Source organism: Myripristis murdjan, chromosome 14 (genome assembly GCF_902150065.1).
Source record: "Myripristis murdjan chromosome 14, fMyrMur1.1, whole genome shotgun sequence".
Classification (NCBI taxonomy): Eukaryota; Metazoa; Chordata; class Actinopteri; order Holocentriformes; family Holocentridae; genus Myripristis; species Myripristis murdjan.
Window position 1 is genome coordinate 37,022,880 of NC_043993.1, and position 18,929 is coordinate 37,041,808.

The window sequence follows — 18,929 nt, forward strand, 5'->3', positions numbered from 1 at the left end:
AGGGCGCAATCTACTTGGGGGCGCACGAGAAAAAAAAAATCGCCATCAGTACCATCAGTCGGCATCAGGCGGGCCGGCCGCGGCACCAGCCGGTACCACGCCCACCCGGTCTGGTCTGCCGGATCTGACAGGTGAGCGGCTTAATGCTGACCAGTGCCGGCTCGCCTGATGCCGACTGATGCTGCCCTGGTTGGAGTAGTAACATGAAAGTGCGCAAGCCAGTAATTTCGCCTAGAGCGGCAACATAGGCAGAACCGCCACTGCTCCGGTGTACCAGAGGGAGAGAGAGGGTTTTTTTCTGCAGAACCGGATCAAAACAACGCAGCGAAGTCGCCTGGAGGAGAACAAGGTCACAAGACTGATGCGCATTGCAAGTTGCGGAGAGATTTTAATTCAGCTGCTGAATTGAGTTTTTATTGCATCTATTTGATTTCAAGTTGGCAGCACGCCTCGTTATTAAAATGATATGAGCCCATTTTTTTGTTTGCAAATTGTAGTTGCAATTGTATACAATGTTCATGTTAAAAGAGCACAGGCTTGTGCAATATTTATTTATTTATTTTAGACGTTACGCACGTGAGTCAATTGACGGCACTAATTTTATTTGATACAGCCTGCTTTTCAATGAAAAGATTACGCTATAAATTGACATGCCTTGATATCATTCTTATATAGCCTGCATATAAGTTTAAGCTCAATAAATTCAGTTAATATTTGACCGGAATTTCAAACATTTGTCCGGTAAATTGAAAACCTGCCGGTCACGTTGTCTGGTGCCAATTTTTTCTAACGGAAACCCTGATTTGCCCTGCGATGGACTCCAGGGTGTTTCCTTGCCTTCGCCCTATGAGCGCTGGGATAGGCTCCCCCCCCCCCCCCCCCCCGCGACCCTAGTGAGGATAAGCTTCACAGTAAAATTTATATTTGCTCGTAAAAATCAATAACTTTAACAGACGGTGACAGAGCTGGAAAAAAAGAGATGCGAGGCAGGCAGGTAATGGAAAGACAGGGGACTCAGGAAGACGAATTTAAGGATAGATGCATGGATGGATGGATGGATGGATGGGTGGATAGATGGATGGCAGGTAGCTCCAGCAGCATTGCAGCAGCCAAGACTGGCCTCAGCACTGTTCAGAGTGTGTGATGCGGCTGCTCTCTTCGTCCATGTCAAATGTGTAGACTACCATTACGCCTTCGCGCAGCGCATTTTAAAGGCGAGGACAGGGGCTCATTTGATTGGTTTAAAGTGAATCGGCTGTGTCAAACCCACACCACGCCTTCTCTCCTCCCTTGCGCCGGTAGGAGGAACGGCGCAGTAGATGCGCCAGGGCGCACGGCGTGCCAAACTTGCAAAATCCACTTGGCCACACCCAGTTGGCGCAGCGCAGCGCAGCTGCGCCCGCGCCTCGCCAGGTCTGCGAAACTAGAGCCCTGAGAGACAATGTGGTTGCTTCATCTGTGCTGCTCTGATTTGAGACTGACATGGTGTTGGTTTTAGCATAGCTGTCATCATGGAGAAGAGTAGGATGTCTTCCTTTACAGCTGTCACATGAGTGTCGGTGTCGGCAGTCTTTTGCATTGTGGCCTGGTTTCAGACAGCCATAACAGAGTTTCCTTTCCTTAACATATTTTCGCCTCTCCTCCAGAGGTTTCCTTTTGAGCTCAGGACAACAGTGCAGACGATGTTTGCTGTCTTGACAGAGCATACATGGAGGCTTTAAACCAGTTCTTAACTGCCCTTGAGTTTCAGTCTCTGTAACTGTTTGTGTGCTGAGAACACTGGATTTGGGCTTCCTTTCTCTCACATGACGTTTCTCTGGGCTGGACTCTGATGAGTGGAGAGCATGGAATGAAGTGATAGGATTACAGGCTATTTCAGCCTCCATCAACATGAAGGCAACAAAATCCTGGAAGTCAGGAAACTCCTGCCTGTCTTTCATGTATTGAGTGACTTTTCGGTTCCACTGAGCTGCTGTCCAGTCCGGCAGCTTTTGGACCAGTTTTTGATTCTCTTCACAATCATTCAAAATATCAAGCCCTTTAACATGAGGAATGGCTTCCTGACATGAATGAAGGAAATCAGCAAATGTCCTTAGTCCGTGAGCATCTTTTGGCTGGATCTTTGGCCAGTGTGACAGTTTCTCTCTAAATGCTCTCTGTATAATGAAGGGCTGACCATACCTGTCATTGAGACGGTTCCATGCGTCCTTATAGGCTTCATCATCACTTCTATAGAAGATGCCATCAAGTGTCTTTCGGGCTGGGCCTCCCACATATTTTCTCAAATAATGCAATTTGTCAGCTGAAGAAATGTTTCTTTTGTCTATAAGTGATATGAATGAAGCTTTCCACTCAATGAATTGGATCGGGTCACCAATGAATACAGATGGCTCTGGCATCGGGAGCCTGTTCAGAGTTATGCTATCTTGGACTGCTCGAGCCAGGTAAGTCACATCTGTCTGTGGAGGTGATGCTGTTACTGTGACATTGTTGGGCTGTTGGATGGGAGCTGAAGACACAGGTTGTTGGTCCCTAATGTTGTGGTCAGCAGAAAGGACGCTGACTTCTTGCATTATTTCCTGGTTATAGGTTACAAGTCTAGCTCGTGCAGCTCTAATGTCTTTTTCTGCCTTTAATCTTTCCAACTCACGTTTCTGAGCTTCAAGATAGATAGATAGATAGATAGATAGATATACTTTATTGATCCCAACCAGGGAAATTCTGGTGTTCCAGCAGCAACAGTAGAAACATACAATAAGGTTAACTAAAAAAAGAATAAAGGCTAAAAATATACAATAAAGACTATAAAGACTAAAGACTCAAAAAATACAATAAGGGCTAACCTAAGGAAAGGAGATACGAGATGTGAAAATATACATATGGAATGAGTATGACAATATACAGATGGTGCTGAAGTATATACATGATTGTATAGATTGTATAGATAAGGAGAGTTAGTATGAAACCAGGAGACTAAGAACCAAGTGGCAGAACCTGAACGCCCGGGACTGGGACAAGGAACTGACCGCCTTGATTCAGCCTCTTAAGGAATCCACTTCCCCTCCAGTCTGAAAAACAGTGTGAGTGTATATTAACTTAGGCTGTAATATACAGATAATAAATAATAAATAAACAGTTAAGGTGCTGAGTGATGGATAATAAATACACAGTTAAGGTGCTGGGTGATGTACAATAAGTACAAAAACAGTTAAGGTGCTGGGTGATGGATAGTAAATACACAGTTAAGGTGCTAGGTGATGTACAATAAGTACAAAAACAGTTAAGGTGCTGGTAATGCAGTGTTAAGAACAGAACTATACAGCAGACAGTTGCAAGTCTCTGTCTGACAGATGTGATTTGTTGTACAGTGTGATGGCTTGTGGCAGGAATGATTTCCTGTATCTGTCCCTTCGACAGCGGAGCTGTAACAATCTGTTGGAGAAGGAGCTCCGCTGTCTGTCCAGTGTGTGGTGGAGAGGGTGGTCAGGGTTATCCATGATGGTTAACAGTTTGTTCAGTGTCCTCCTCTCCACCACAGCCTCCAAAGTGTCCAGTTTGCAGCCGATCACGGAGCCAGCCCTCCTGATCAGTTTATTGAGTCTGTTGGTGTCGCTGGCTCCGATGCTGCTCCCCCAACAAACCACGGCGAAGAAGATTACGCTGGCCACAACAGACTGATAGAAGATCTCCAACATCTTGCTGCACACATTGAAGGATCTCAGCTTCCTCAGGAAGTAGAGTCTGCTCATCCCCTTCTTGTACACAGCTTCGGTGTTGGATTTCCAGTCCAGTCTGTTGTTGATGTTGACGCCCAGGTACTTGTAGTCCTCCACCTCCTCCACATCCTCTCCCAGAATACACAGTGACTGTGAAGCCGTCCTCTTCTTCCTGAAGTCAATCACCATCTCTCTGGTCTTGTTGACATTCAGCCTCAGGTGATTGGGTCCAGCCCACTCCACAAAGTTATCTACCACTGCTCTGTACTCCCCTTCCCTTCCCTCACTTACACACCCAACAACAGCCGAGTCATCAGAAAATTTCTGCAGGTGGCATGACTCGGAGTTGTACTGAAAGTCTGTGGTGTATAAGGTGAAAAGGAAAGGGGACAGTACAGTCCCCTGTGGAGCTCCTGTATCACTGACCACCGCGTCAGACAGAACACTGCCCAGACGAACAAACTGTGGCCTGCCTGTCAGGTAGTCAGTGAGCACGTTTACATGCACACCTTATTCCTGTATTAACCGGAATATTCGCAATATTCCGGTTGCGCACGTGTCATGTAAACACGCACCGAACCCGATTAAGGTCATATTCCGGTTGGAGAGAATTCCGAATAAGACCCCTGGAATATTCCTGTTCCAACCGGAATATTGGGGCATGTAACCACCTTAGTCGGAAAACTCCCCGAACCGGAATATTCAGTCACGACTGCGCATGCTCGACTCACAAGGAATTCTGTGGCGTCTTTGTTGCTATGGTTACCTGCAAGCGGGGAAAACGGCAGGGCGAACAGCAGCAAGAGCCAGGAGACTGCAGTCCACCTTCAGCTAATGAAAGACTTAAATATCACGGAGTATATCGATGGGAGAAAACATAGAAATAGAGACAGAAGAAGAAGAAAAATAAGACGAAGACGAGGAAGAAGACTTCTTCGTCTGTTTTTCCGGCAGACCAGACGCCTATACGCGTACTGCTGCCCCCCGCGGCTGAGTGTCGCATTACGTCAGAGAGTGGAATACGCCGAAACTCGGGGGCATGCCAAGTGACATGTAAACGGAATATTCCAGTTGCCACGGCGCAGTTACCTTAACCGGAATATTGAGCCGAACCGGAATATGGTGTGCAAGTAAACGTACTCAGTAATCCAGGAGACAATGGAGGTGTCGACACCCATCACCCGCAGCTTCTCACTCAGCAGCAGTGGCTGGATGGTGTTGAAAGCACTGGAGAAATCAAAGAATGTGATTCTCACAGTGCTGCCACCACCATCCAGATGCATATGAGCTCGTTGCAGCAGGTAGATGACGGCGTCATCAACTCCCAAATGGGGCTGGTAGGCAAACTGTAGAGGGTCTAGCCGCTCCTTCACCTGCGGCCTCAGGTGGGCCAAGACCAGCCTCTCCAGCACCTTCATCAGATGAGATGTGAGGGCAACTGGTCGGTAGTCATTGAGGTCCGATGGAGTCGACTTTTTTGGGACAGGAACCAGGCAGGACGTCTTCCACAGCACCGGGACTCTCTCCTGACTCAGGCTCAGGTTGTAGAGGTGTTGGATGACAGAAGACAGCTGGCTGGCACAGGTCCTCAGGATCCTGGGGCTGATACCATCAGGTCCTGCGGCTTTCCTCTGGTGGAGTCTCTCCAGCTGTCTCCTAACCTGGCCCGTAGTCACAGTCATGCGGGTGAGGGTGCTGGTGTCTTCAGTGGAGGAGGAGGTAGAGGGGGAGGGGGAGGAGAGGTGTTGCACAGGAGTGCTCACCACAGGGGGGAGAGGGGGGAGGGGTGGATGCGGTGGATGCGGTGGGGGGGTGTGGGGGTCTGGATGTGTGAGGGAGACAGACGGCTGTGAGCTGAACCTGTTGAAGAAGACGTTCAGCTTGTTGGCTCTCAACGCACACGGGAGCTGCTGCAACAGGCTGCCACCTCGCACGGCGCCACACATTCGATGGTCCCAACCCCAACCTCAAGTTCTCTCCTCTGTTGTTCCTCTAGGAGCTGAATCCTTTCCCTTTGTTTTTCCTTCTCCAATAACACTTCATACTCTACCTCCTTTGCTGCTAAATCCGCTGCAGCGTCTGCCCTTTTTGCTGCGACGATGGAGCTCACAGAGTGTTGGCTGGACTTGTTACTGGAGTGTCGACTTGAAGGTGAGGCTGTAGATCCGTAGATGGAGCGAGCATAATCTCTGTTTAGCAGCTCATGAAGACGCTGCTTTACTGCTTCACTATCAAAGTCTCCATCAATACCTGCTATTCTTTCATAAGCAATCTTAATAATGTCCTTTGTCACTGCATCACAGTCATCGATTCGATGTCTTGTGTCACTGGATGGAGTGATGTGATCTCTAATTTCCTCATAGATGCTAATAACATCGTCCTTTTCTTTCTCTAGTGTGTCTATAAGAGCTGCAATCTGGTTTTCAGGAATGTCTAACTTAAGCTGTTCTCTAGCCTTACGTGCTTGAGCCTTCCACTGTTCATAAAGATGAATGAGCCTTTTCTCCCTTTTGTGAGCCTCCTCTCTTTGAAATGCAAGCATCTTCTCCGTGGGAATCCTTAGGCGACCAGAGCGGCGAAGTCCTTCCTCTTCACTGTCCTTACAGGTGTCCATTTTCTGGTCTGAGTCTCTATCGTCTAGAGGTAAGATGTCAGATGCTTCCATTTTGCAGGTAGGTGCCACAACCTTAGACCATCACATTAAGTCCCTCTGCAGTCATCCTTGGACAGGAGCGTGGTGGGACTGATGAGGTGAAAGCTCTTACTGTAGCATCCCCGGTTGATTGATGGTCTGAATGAAACTCTCCAACTGATGGTTCATAGTGTTTTCTTTTATTTTGATGCAACAAACACTGTAGCTTGATGAATTCCTTACGCACTTGAACACACCGTAAGAGTTACAAAGAATAATAAAATAAGGGCTGTTACTATTTTTGCCATAGATTCACAAAATTATAAAATAAAATGAAATAAAACACGTTTTTAATCTATGACAATGAAATACGACTGTTTATGGATTTTTAACCCTTTTTAACCTTTTGACAACCTCTTAATAGAGTGCAATAGATAAAGATTTTTAACTTGAATAAACTACTTATGCAGTCACTTTTATGTCACACATACATTTTAAACATTGGAAATAATTATTACAGTAAACAAATATATACTGCTGCATTTATCCATGCAAGCACGGAAAACTACAGAGGAGATAGCTGCTCTCTTTTAAGCTAGCAAAAATTGCCGTTCACTGGGCTAATATAAGTTAGCTGCAATACTTGCCAAAACGAACTAACATAAAACTCTTCAAAACAACAAAAAGGCTCCACAATATAAATCGACATTACACACAAGTTGAAATGGAGTCATGACAAACCTTGTGCCCGTATCAACCAGGTGCTAAATGAATAAAACAGTGGCATTTGGTGTACAGACATTTCTCCGTTTTTCGATGCAGTCAACTCTTTTCGTCAACTCACACCGTATTACCTTACTTCCGGCGGAAGTCTCTTCAAAATAAGAGCGCTAACCTTGAAATCCAGCATGACGTAATAAACAATAAACTAATTTTAAGAAAATAATTATCAGGTAAGTACACAAGAAAAGAACAATGGTGGGAAGAAGCTGGGCTATATTAAAGGTCATTTACACATGTGTCTGGGATTAGATTAGTGCAGTGTTTCCCAAATACTGGGTCGCGACCCACATGTGGGTCGCATGAGATTTTATTTGGGTCGCCAAATAAATTTGTAGTACCGTATTGATCTGAATATAAGACGATGTTTTTTCCATTGAAAATGCCCTGAAAAAACGCCCTCGTCTAATATTGGGGGTCTAAGCAAATACACATGTACTGTACTTGCATATGTTCCGTGCTTGAATACAGCACACTTTGCCCGCTCTGGCACGGTTGGAAGGGGTGTGCTCCAGCGCGGTACGGGCGTTCATGCACGAGCACATGAATGGTCACGCACGCAGCGCGCGAACGTGGATACGACGTAAATCATGCAACTTTCCTCCTGCCTCCGCAAAATCGTTTAATGCGCGCAGCGCGATTACCGGCGAATGGCCGCATTGCGCAATCAGTAATCAACCATGATGTCTGTGTCGCTGTCCATTGTGCTGCTGCAACCGCGTATAAACAAAAGTTGATTTATGATGAAAGGTATATATGGCAGTCTGTGTGCGCCGCGCACCTGTCAGATCCGGCAGACCTGACCGGGTGGGCGCGGTGCCGACCGAGGCACCGGCCAGCATCAGGTGGGCCGGCCGGTGTGCGCCGCCACCCGGTTGAATGTAGCAGCCAGCTGACATGCCGCTCCGGCTGTCAGTTGGACGCTTTCTGAAGTTACCTCCGAAACTGTCAAAGTAAATAAACATCCCTTAACCCCTTAACCCTGGCCATGAGTGCAATGTGAGATGGTGGCGGTCTCAGAAAGAAGAGCTAAAAAAGAGAAGAAGGGCTTTTCGTGGTCCAAAAACTGGTCGATTCAACGAGACTGACAGGAGGGTGTGCGATTTTGTGAATGAGAAACATAGTGAAGGACTGCCCGTTACGAGGGCTGTGATGCAGCAGAAAGCACTTGAAGTTGCCACAGCTCAACATACCCCGCACTGAGTTTAAAGCTAGCATGGGCTGGTGTCGCAGAATGTCCATATAAAAAGTATATTTCCAAAAAAGGGTCTTGAAAAAGATGGGTCGTCTTATATTCAGATCAATACGGTATTTCTTCCATGTCCAGTCTAGCCTATTTAAGATCTATATCTGCAGTACACCTTTTAACCACATGAGGGAGCTTGTTATTATTTTTTTAATTATTTTTTTTAAACCATACTCGCACTTTCCGCTCAGATCACCAATAGTGTGTTTCCGCCATATTTTTGCCGTAATTCGCGCGCAGCCAGCCACAATGGATGCTTGGCTGATCAAAAAGAGAGCCCCGGATAAAGACACTACTACCCAACAAGAGAACAATCTATATCTTTTTGAGATGGCTATTTCACCTATTTAAGACGAAGTGATGTGGAAATGGCACTAAAAATGGCCAAAAATGGCAATTTATGTACAAGTTCGCTTGTGATTTATAGATAAAGCCTACATTGTGATTTGGGTCGCAGTGGTTTGTCATTTTTAAAAAATGGGTCCCCAGAAAAAAAATTTGGGAAACACTGGATTAGTGGATATAAAAGCATGGGCAAAGTGATGAAAATACTGTTAACAACAGTGGCTGCTTTAGCAGTAGGCTATTAGAAGACATTGCTAATGTAATCAGAGCTATTGACTACACACACACACACACACACACACACACACACACACATTGCTATAAAAGCACCATCACAGGTAAATTTGTTTATGTCAACAGGAAGCATTTTTTTAATCGATCAATGTACAGATCATATGTGATGCAAATGCAACTAACCAACATTGTGGCGAGGTGGCCTGGTTCAACGCTCGATTCATCCATTCTGAGGGAGCAGACTACAAAGTGGCACTGTGCGCGATGGGTGGCTTCTCACAGCATCAGTACCAGTCTGTGGTTCAAGTTAGTGACTTGCTGTTTTTTGCTGGTTAAACTGCAGCTTCAGAGCTTTCTGACAGGCCCGACTGTCTCTGTGTGTAAAGTATTCATGTCAATAAAGCCATGCGTCGGGCCCCGGTGGCTCACCGGCCAAGAGCACGTACCGTGCACCAGGGCTCAGTCCTGATGCAGTGACCGGGGTTCGAATCCTACCTCAGCTCCCCTCTCTCTCCCCTGTCTGTCTCTACTGTGACTATCAAATAAAGCAGAAATGCCAAATAAATAAATAAATAAATAAAATAAAAATAAACCTGTGCGTAAAGTGTGAAATGTCTTAATCAGCCTCACCTTTTCCCCGGCGCACTTCTGCATTCATTTACAACAAGATCCATGTGAGTGGTGTATAAAATTAACAAGTGAAGTTAATGAATGCACATCTTACCCAGGAGGCCATTTGGCCCGGCAACATTTGATTTCAACCATATAAAAGAGGCAAGGACACAGAATTCACTTATTCACCAATGCATTTAATTCAGTGTGTGTGTGCCTCTCCGACCTCACAGCACTGACAGCCTCACACACACTCCACACTCCTCTTGTGTTTCCTGTTGGACAGCGTGCCAAACAGGACATTTGTGCGCGCCTCCACTTCTCTTTTCTCTTTTTCCGTGTTATTCATGTTGAGGTTGTAGTTTTCTGATCATGCAGAGGACAATCTCAGGAGCCGGGCTCATTTAAATATGATTTGCATATTTAAATGGGCGTGGGGAGGGAGCACGTGGGGAGGACAACAGGGAGGGGTCAGGTTCTCCAACATGTGCGCTCATTTCCACGTTGATTGGGATGTTCAAAGGAAATGTGCTTGGATTCATGTGTACGAACAGATTCATACATCTGGATGTTTTTGTGCGTACGACGTTTTCTGGATTTAAGTGTACGTCATTTTTCAGTAGGAAATCCATGCAAGTCTTTGTACATGAGGCCCCTGATCTTTTTGACAGAAGTTATGTGGCTCTTGACTTGATAGAAGTCATGGGGAGCAGAGCATTCAGCCGCTCAACTCCCCAACTCTGGAACTCACTCCCATCAGACATCCAGAGCATTGACTCTTTTCCTCTGTTCAAATCCAGACTCAAAACTCACCTGTTCAAGATAGCCTACTCTCTGTAACTGCATTGTTCCATTTTTCTCTTTTTACTGTGTGTAGCTTTTATCTGTTGTTTTATTGTATTTGTTTTATTTTTACAGTGTCCTTGAGTGTTGAGAAAGGAGCTTATAAATAAAATGTATTATTATTATTATTGACAGAAACCGTGTTTCAAACACACAAAAACACTCAAATCTAAATGAAGAATAAGGTCTCTCTCTCTCTCTCTCTCTCTCTCTCTCTTCCTCTCTCTTTCTCTCTCACTCTCCTGACACATGAAACAGTTTAGTGCTACTATAAGATTCAAACAATATCCATATATTTGTCATCATTAAAAAGTGCAGTCTGACCTGAGAGTCTTCAGTCTGCAGTTTGGACTCTCCAGTCCAGCAGACAGCAGCTCCACTCCTGAATCCAGCAGCTGGTTCTCACTCAGGTCCAGCTCTGTCAGATGGGGGTTGGACTTCAGAGCCGAGGCCAGAGAAGCACAGCTGCTCTCTGACAAGCTGCAGCCACTCAGTCTGAATGAAGAATAAAAAATACAACTATAAGACATGCAGAGTGCAGATCTCTGTCAGGCCTCCCTCACAGAGCTGCGTCTGATTGGCTGCTTGTCACTGAAGAGCAGCAGCCTGACAGGTGAAGCTCAAACCACTTCCTGTCTTTTAGGAATGGAATGAGTCTTGTGCTGTATCTTCATGCAAGCATGGGCTCAACATTTTCCTCCAATCAGGGCGCTGCATAACAGAGTCAACACCGGTTAAAGGGGATTCAAACTTCCTGTCAGTCATAACATTTCCATAATTCCAGATTTGAAGCGTCACTCCTCAGTGAACTGGCTCCTTGTGCTCTGAGAGCTTTTTCTACTTCACTGTCTAGTTATTATTATGGATTTGCCATGTTTTCTAGCAGCCTGCTCACACTGATACAGCTATTCACTTTGTAAGAAAGTGAAAATACTAAACAATAGGCTAAACCATAACAGAACAACAGTCTAATTATTCCTAAATAAATGAATATGTTGTTATTGTAAAGTCTGCTCCCCACAGTGTCGGCCTAAAAACATTCTGGCCTTTGGACAAATGGAGTTGATGAGCCCTGATGTGTTTGATTTGTGTGTTTTACAGTTTCGGGTGTTTCATGTCACAGCAGCGATCTGGAGCCGACGGCTCACCAGGGGCCTCATGTAAAGGGTGCGTATGCACAAAAACATGGCGTACGCCCTTTTCCACGGCAAAGTTCAGATGTATGAAGAGTGAAATGAGCGTGGAAATGTGCAGTGCCTCACGCCAACGTCATAGCTGGCGTACGCATGTTTCTACAGCGATTGGTGCTTTGGCGACACTTAGAGGTGATGCTGGGAAACTGTTGAGAATGTGAAGACAATTCCAGACACATGAACAATTAAAACTGATGAACAATTAACACACCCACGTTGTAGCATCCCCGGTTGATTGTTGGTCTGAATGAAACTCTCCAACTGATAGTTCATAGTGTTTTCTTTTATTTTAATGCAACAAACACTGTAGCTTGATGAATTCCTTACGCACTTGAACACACCGTAAGAGTTACAAAGAATAATAAAATAACTATAAGACTACAACTATAACTACTGTTACTATTTTTGCCATAGATTCACAAAATTATAAAATAAAATGAAATAAAACACGTTTTTAATCTATGACAATGAAATATGACTGTTTATGGATTTTTAACCCTTTTTAACCTTTTGACAACCTCTTAATAGAGTGCAATTCGCTCTGTGCACAAGACGAGTGACGCACATCCGGTTTCGCCAGATAGCGGCACTTCAGTTTCCGGTCTGTGTAAAGGCTAAGCCTAACGCTTACATATTGTCCCGGTGCCTCACGGATTTGCCCAGACTAACGATAAACTATGTCCACCGAAACGTTGCTGCCACTTCCCCTGCCCCCAAAAGCAAACGAGAAAAGGGTTTTAAGTTATACATCTCCAGCTATTTGCACAACATCGAAGGTATGTAATTTAGAGAACGTTAGCTAACGGTCGTTAGCTAGCTTTAGCTAACTAACGTAGATGGTTAGCACCAGGCGAATCACACCGTAACGTTTGTTGTGTAAAATGAATCTCGTTTTTGTATCCAGTGGCAAGTTAGCTGACTATACCTGAGGCCTGTATCATGAAGCAAGCTCAGTTTTCCCAGGATTTCTCAGACCTATCCGGCTACACTAATCGAGATCATGGTGATCGGGGATAACCGGCATCACGACGCCGGTTATCAACTCGCTCACTCGATCCAGGTTTGTCTCATCAAGAGCCGTGAACACGTATGTATAAGGGAGGGTTCCGAGGCAGCTGACTGGAATAGTATGAGGAGGAAAAACAAAATTTACACACTAAATCGAACACCGTGGCTGCCGCGAAGAGAAGGCAGCCACGGCATAAATGCGCAAACTACACATCAGTGGCTCAAGTAGCCCACATCTGACGCTGACACCTCTGAACTCACTGCACTGCACAGACGTGTTGTGTGCCTGTTTTACAGGCTATAATAAAATAAAGCGGACGCCAAAATTCAATCATGTCAGTACATCAAGTTGATAGCAGGGTCAGCTATCCCTAACCCTAGCAGGCTAGCTCTCAGAACAGGTTTAGGACAGGTATCCTATCCCGATGAGAGGTGAACCAGCTTTGTGATACAGAAAATCTGGAGTTGAGCCTGAAGTTATCTCGCTAACGCCTTAATCTCGCTTCGTGATACAGGCCTCAGGTATAGTCAGCTAACTTGCCACTGGATACAAAAACGAGATTCATTCTACACAACAAACGTTACGGTGTGATTCGCCTGGTGCTAACCGGTGCTAACCATCTACGTTAGTTAGCTAAAGCTGGCTAACGACCGTTAGCTAACGTTCTCTAAATTACATACCTTCGATGTTGTGCAAATAGCTGGAGATGTATAACTTAAAACCCTTTTCTCGTTTGCTTTTGGGGGCAGGGGAAGTGGCAGCAACGTTTCGGTGGACATAGTTTATCGTTAGTCTAGACAAATCCGTGAGGCACCGGGAGAATATGTAAGCGTTAGGCTTAGCCATTACACAGACCGGAAACTGAAGTGCCGCTATCTGGCGAAACCGGATGTGCGTCATTCGTCTTGTGCACAGAGCGAATAGATAAAGATTTTTAACTTGAATAAACTACTTATGCAGTCACTTTTATGTCACACATACATTTTAAACATTGGAAATAATTATTATAGTAAACAAACATATACTGCTGCATTTATCCATGCAAGCACGGAAAACTACAGAGGAGATAGCTGCTCTCTTTTAAGCTAGCAAAAACTGCCGTTCACTGGGCTAATATAAGTTAGCTGCAATACTTACCAAAACGAACTAACATAAAACTCTTCAAAACAACAAAAAGGCTCCACAATATAAATCGACATTACACACAAGTTGAAATGGAGTCATGACAAACCTTGTGCCCGTATCAACCAGGTGCTAAATGAATAAAACAGTGGCATTTGGTGTACAGACATTTCTCCGTTTTTCCGTGCAGTCAACCCTTTTCAACTCACACCGTATTACCTTACTTCCGGCGGAAGTCTCTTCAAAATAAGAGCGCTAACCTTGAAATCCAGCATGACGTAATAAACAATAAACTAATTTTAAGAAAATAATTATCAGGTAAGTACACAAGAAAAGAACAATGGTGGGAAGAAGCTGGGCTATATTAAAGGTCATTTACACACGTGTCTGGGATTAGATTAGTGGATATAAAAGCATGGGCAAAGTGATGAAAATACTGTTAACAACAGTGGCTGCTTTAGCAGTAGGCTATTAGAAGACATTGCTAATGTAATCAGAGCTATTGACCCTTGGCAGACACGTCACAATTATCACGTGACATGGGAAGCGGCGCCATGATGGACGGCAGAAGAACAGTGGACGTCATTTTAAGACTAGGAGGCGCATTGTAGTTCGTGCCATTCCACGTTGATCGGGATGTTCAAAGGAAATGTGCTTGGATTCATGTGTACGAACAGATTCATACGTCTGGATGTTTTTGTGCGTATGATGTTTTCTGGATTTAAGTGTACGTCATTTTTCAGTAGGAAATCCACGCAAGTCTTTATACATGAGGCCCCTGATCTTTTTGATAGAAGTTATGTGGCTCTTGACTTGATAGAAGTCATGGGGAGCAGAGCATTCAGCCGCTCAACTCCCCAACTCTGGAACTCACTCCCATCGGACATCCAGAGCATTGACTCTTTTCCTCTGTTCAAATCCAGACTCAAAACTCACCTGTTCAAGATAGCCTACTCTCTGTAACTGCATTGTTCCATTTTTCTCTTTTTACTGTGTGTAGCTTTTATCTGTTGTTTTATTGTATTTGTTTTATTTTTACAGTGTCCTTGAGTGTTGAGAAAGGCGCTTATAAATAAAATGTATTATTATTATTATTATTATTATTATTATTATTATTGACAGAAACCGTGTTTCAAACACACAAAAACACTCAAATCTAAATGAAGAATAAGGTCTCTCTCTCTCTCTCTCTCTCTCTCTTCCTCTCTCTTTCTCTCTCACTCTCCTGACACATGAAACAGTTTAGTGCTACTATAAGATTCAAACAATATCCATATATTTGTCATCATTAAAAAGTGCAGTCTGACCTGAGAGTCTTCAGTCTGCAGTTTGGACTCTCCAGTCCAGCAGACAGCAGCTCCACTCCTGAATCCTGCAGCTTGTTCTCACTCAGGTCCAGCTCTGTCAGATGGGGGTTGGACTTCAGAGCCGAGGCCAGAGAAGCACAGCTGCTCTCTGTCAACCTGCAGCTCCTCAATCTGAATAAAGAATAAAATATGGAGCTATAATTTCCAGTGTTTTGGTTATTTATCAGTCAGAGATTTTTCAAAATATTCAAAAAGGAAGGACAAACCAATGAAATAATTATTATAATAATTATATTAATAATAATACTGATAATACTAATTCATATTTATATTACACCTTTAAAGCAAAGTTCCAAAGTGCTTTACAAAACCATCAAAGTAAATGAAAAGATAAAGATAACACCTGAAATGAAAAGACTTCAAAATATTAAAAACACAAATAAACAGACAATGAAAGCAAGAAATGATAAAAGGTCCAAAATAATTCCAATTCAGTGCTAAATACGGTAGACGTGGAAACAGCCATAGGTACGTCCATAAATAACAAATAAATGGCTCAGTGAAAAGTCCTCAGATGCCTTCAGTCTACCATCTTCTCAGAGTAAAACTGGAGAACAAGAGCTTCTGCATCACATGACACCAGCACCCAGTCTCTGGACCAATCAGGGCCAAAGTTATGAGCATTTCAACAGACTGACCAGGGGCCTCATTTATAAAACTTTGCGTAGGATCCATACTTAAAGTGTACCTACATCCAAAAGACAAAAATGGCGTATGCCAAAAAAAAATCCAGACTTATAATGCAAAGCATCTCATGAATATTGATGCATATTTAAATAAGCCAGCTGATCAATGGTGTGTTACGGTTAATCATGGAAGCCACGGAGAGAAAGGCGATAAAAAGGAATTTTTCGGACACAGAAATCCAGGTGCCTGTGGGCGAGGTGGAGAGGAGAAAGACAGTCTTATCTGGCAGCCACTGTTCTGTCAAACTGCCTGTGTGCTGCCTCCCTCCCTCCTGCTAATGAGGGGAAAGACCAGGGGAGACCAATCTCCCAATTATCAACCAGCCTGACTCAGTGTAAGCTGAGCAGTCCAGTCAGTGTAAAGAAGCAACAGCAGTGTTCACCTCACAGCCTCAAACAAAGGAGAGTTTTCATTTCTATTGACTCACTGAACTGTTGTGGAAGCTCTTTGCAACCTTGGATGGACAGCTGGTTTTTCACCTAAAGACAGTAAAGATTGTTGAAGATGTGAATCCACCTGAAATGCCAATAAAAAAGCAAAAGGATTTAAAATGACTGGTTCTTTGAGTGAAGTCCAGGAGAAATCCAGTAAAGAGCAGTTCTTTTTCAAGTCAAGAACACCTCAAAATTAGAAGAGACTTGACAGTGAAAAACCACTGAAACCTGGAAAAAGACCAAAGCAAGTTGGTGGTGAATGTTCAACAGTCCTGAGATAAAGATAACTTCTGAAATGGCTGACTCAGTAACTCTGCAGCAACTAAAAGCCAGCAGAACATCTGCGAAGCGTCTGTTCTCCCGATTGGCAAATACTGTGACCAGAATGCACACCTTAATGTCTGAGGAGGAGCTCAAGGACAGTTTCACAAAACTCACAATTGAGACAAGCAAAGTCATTGAAGCTAATGATGATGTTAAAGCTCAATACATGGCAGAAAATGAAGCTGAACGGAACGAAGAAGCGCTAAATGAGGCACAAAAGGCCGACTTGGAAAAATCTGCAACGGAGTGTGAAAAGAAACTCGAAGAGCTGAAAGACCTCATACAAAATACATTATGGGCCAGCTACGGAGAAGATGAGTTGACGCTGGCAGTACAAACAGCAGAGATGGAGACAGAAAGAATGATGACTATTGAAATCAGTGAAAATAAAGAAGCCTTCAACTTCATGATTGAACACTTGAGAAGTCTGGTGGAGACCGTAAAGAAGTCACAGATAAAGTGAAAATGCTGGGCGCCCCCTGCAGAGCAAAAGGAGTTTCGTGAACACATTCGGAAACTTGAGCTCATCCTCCCCAAGCTCACATTAAGAAAGGCAGACTTCATTCAGGAAAAGGTCAGAAAAGACTCTGAGAGAGTGTTGGACTGATCTGTGGTCTACCACTCAGCCCCAGTCATCAAACTGAAGCCAGCCTCTCTGCCCAAATTCACTGGAATTATACGGGAGTTCTATCGCTGGAGGAGAGACTCACAGAGCTGCGTCTGATTGGCTGCTTGTCTCTGAAGAGCAGCAGCCTGACAGGTGAAGCTCAAACCACTTCCTGTCTTTTAGGAATGGAATGAGTCTTGTGCTGTATCTTCATGCAAGCATGGGCTCAACATTTTCCTCCAATCAGGGCGCTGCATAACAGAGTCAACACCGGTTAAAGGGGATTCAAACTTCCTGTCAGTCATTCCATTTCCATAATTCCAGATTTGAAGCGTCACTCCTCAGTGAACTGGCTCCTTGTGCTCTGAGAGCTTTTTCTACTTCACTGTCTAGTTATTATTATGGATTTGCCATGTTTTCTAGCAGCCTGCTCACACTGATACAGCTATTCAATTAGTAAGAAAGTGAAAATACTAAACAATAGGCTAAACCATAACAGAACAACAGTCTAATTATTCCTAAATAAATGAATATGTTGTTATTGTAAAGTCTGCTCCCCACAGTGTCTGCCTAAAAACATTCTGGCCTTTGGACAAATGGAGTTGATGAGCCCTGATGTGTTTGATTTGTGTTTTACAGTTTCGGGTGTTTCACGTCACAGCAGCGATCTGGAGCCGACGGCTCACCAGGGGCCTCATGTAAAGGGTGCGTACGCACAAAAACATGGCGTACGCCCTTTTCCACGGCAAAGTTCAAATGTATGAAGAGTGAAATGAGCGTGGAAATGTGCAGTGCCTCACGCCAACGTCATAGCTGGCGTACGCATGTTTCTACAGCGACTAGTGCTTTGGCGACACTTAGAGGTGATGCTGGGAAACTGTTGAGAATGTGAGGACAATTCCAGACACATGAACAATTAAAACTGATGAACAATTAACACACCCACGTTGTAGCATCCCCGGTTGATTGATGGTCTGAATGAAACTCTCCAACTGATGGTTCATAGTGTTTTCTTTTATTTTGATGTAACAAACACTGTAGCTTGATGAATTCTTTACGCACTTGAACACACCGTAAGAGCTATAAAGAATAATAAAATAAGGGCTGTTACTATTTTTGCCATGGATTCACAAAATTATAAAATAAAATGAAATAAAACGTTTTTAATCTATGACAATGAAATACGACTGTTTATGGATTTGTAACCCTTTTTAACCTTTTGACAACCTCTTAATAGAGTGCAATAGATAAAGATTTTTAACTTGAATAAACTACTTATGCAGTCACTTTTATGTCACACATACATTTTAAACATTGGAAATAATTATTATAGTAAACAAACATATACTCCTGCTTTTATCCATGCAAGCACGGAAAACTACAGAGAAGATAGCTGCTCTCTTTTAAGCTAGCAAAAATTTCCGTTCCTCTCAATAATCGCAAAACAAAACTAATGGAAACAGGCATAAATTCGCATTTTCTTTTGCGCATTTTGACAGAATTCGCTCAAAAATTTTGATATATTGGGATGGAAACCCAGCTAGTGGCTGCCTTAGCAGTAGGCTATTAGAAGACATTGCTAATGTAATCAGAGCTATTGACTACACACACACACACACACACACACACACACATTGCTATAAAAGCACCATCACAGGTAAATTTGTTTATGTCAACAGGAAGCATTTTTTTAATCGATCAATGTACAGATCATATGTGATGCGCAAATGCAACTAACCAACATTGTGGCGAGGTGGCCTGGTTCAACGCTCGATTCA

The 18,929-nt window shown here is 43.8% G+C and overlaps 1 pseudogene; it reads right to left on the bottom strand.

Annotated features, from left to right (window-relative positions):
- LOC115371223 (NACHT, LRR and PYD domains-containing protein 12-like) overlaps positions 1-18,929 on the bottom strand; it is an 85,692-nt pseudogene that overhangs the window by 33,681 nt on the left and 33,082 nt on the right.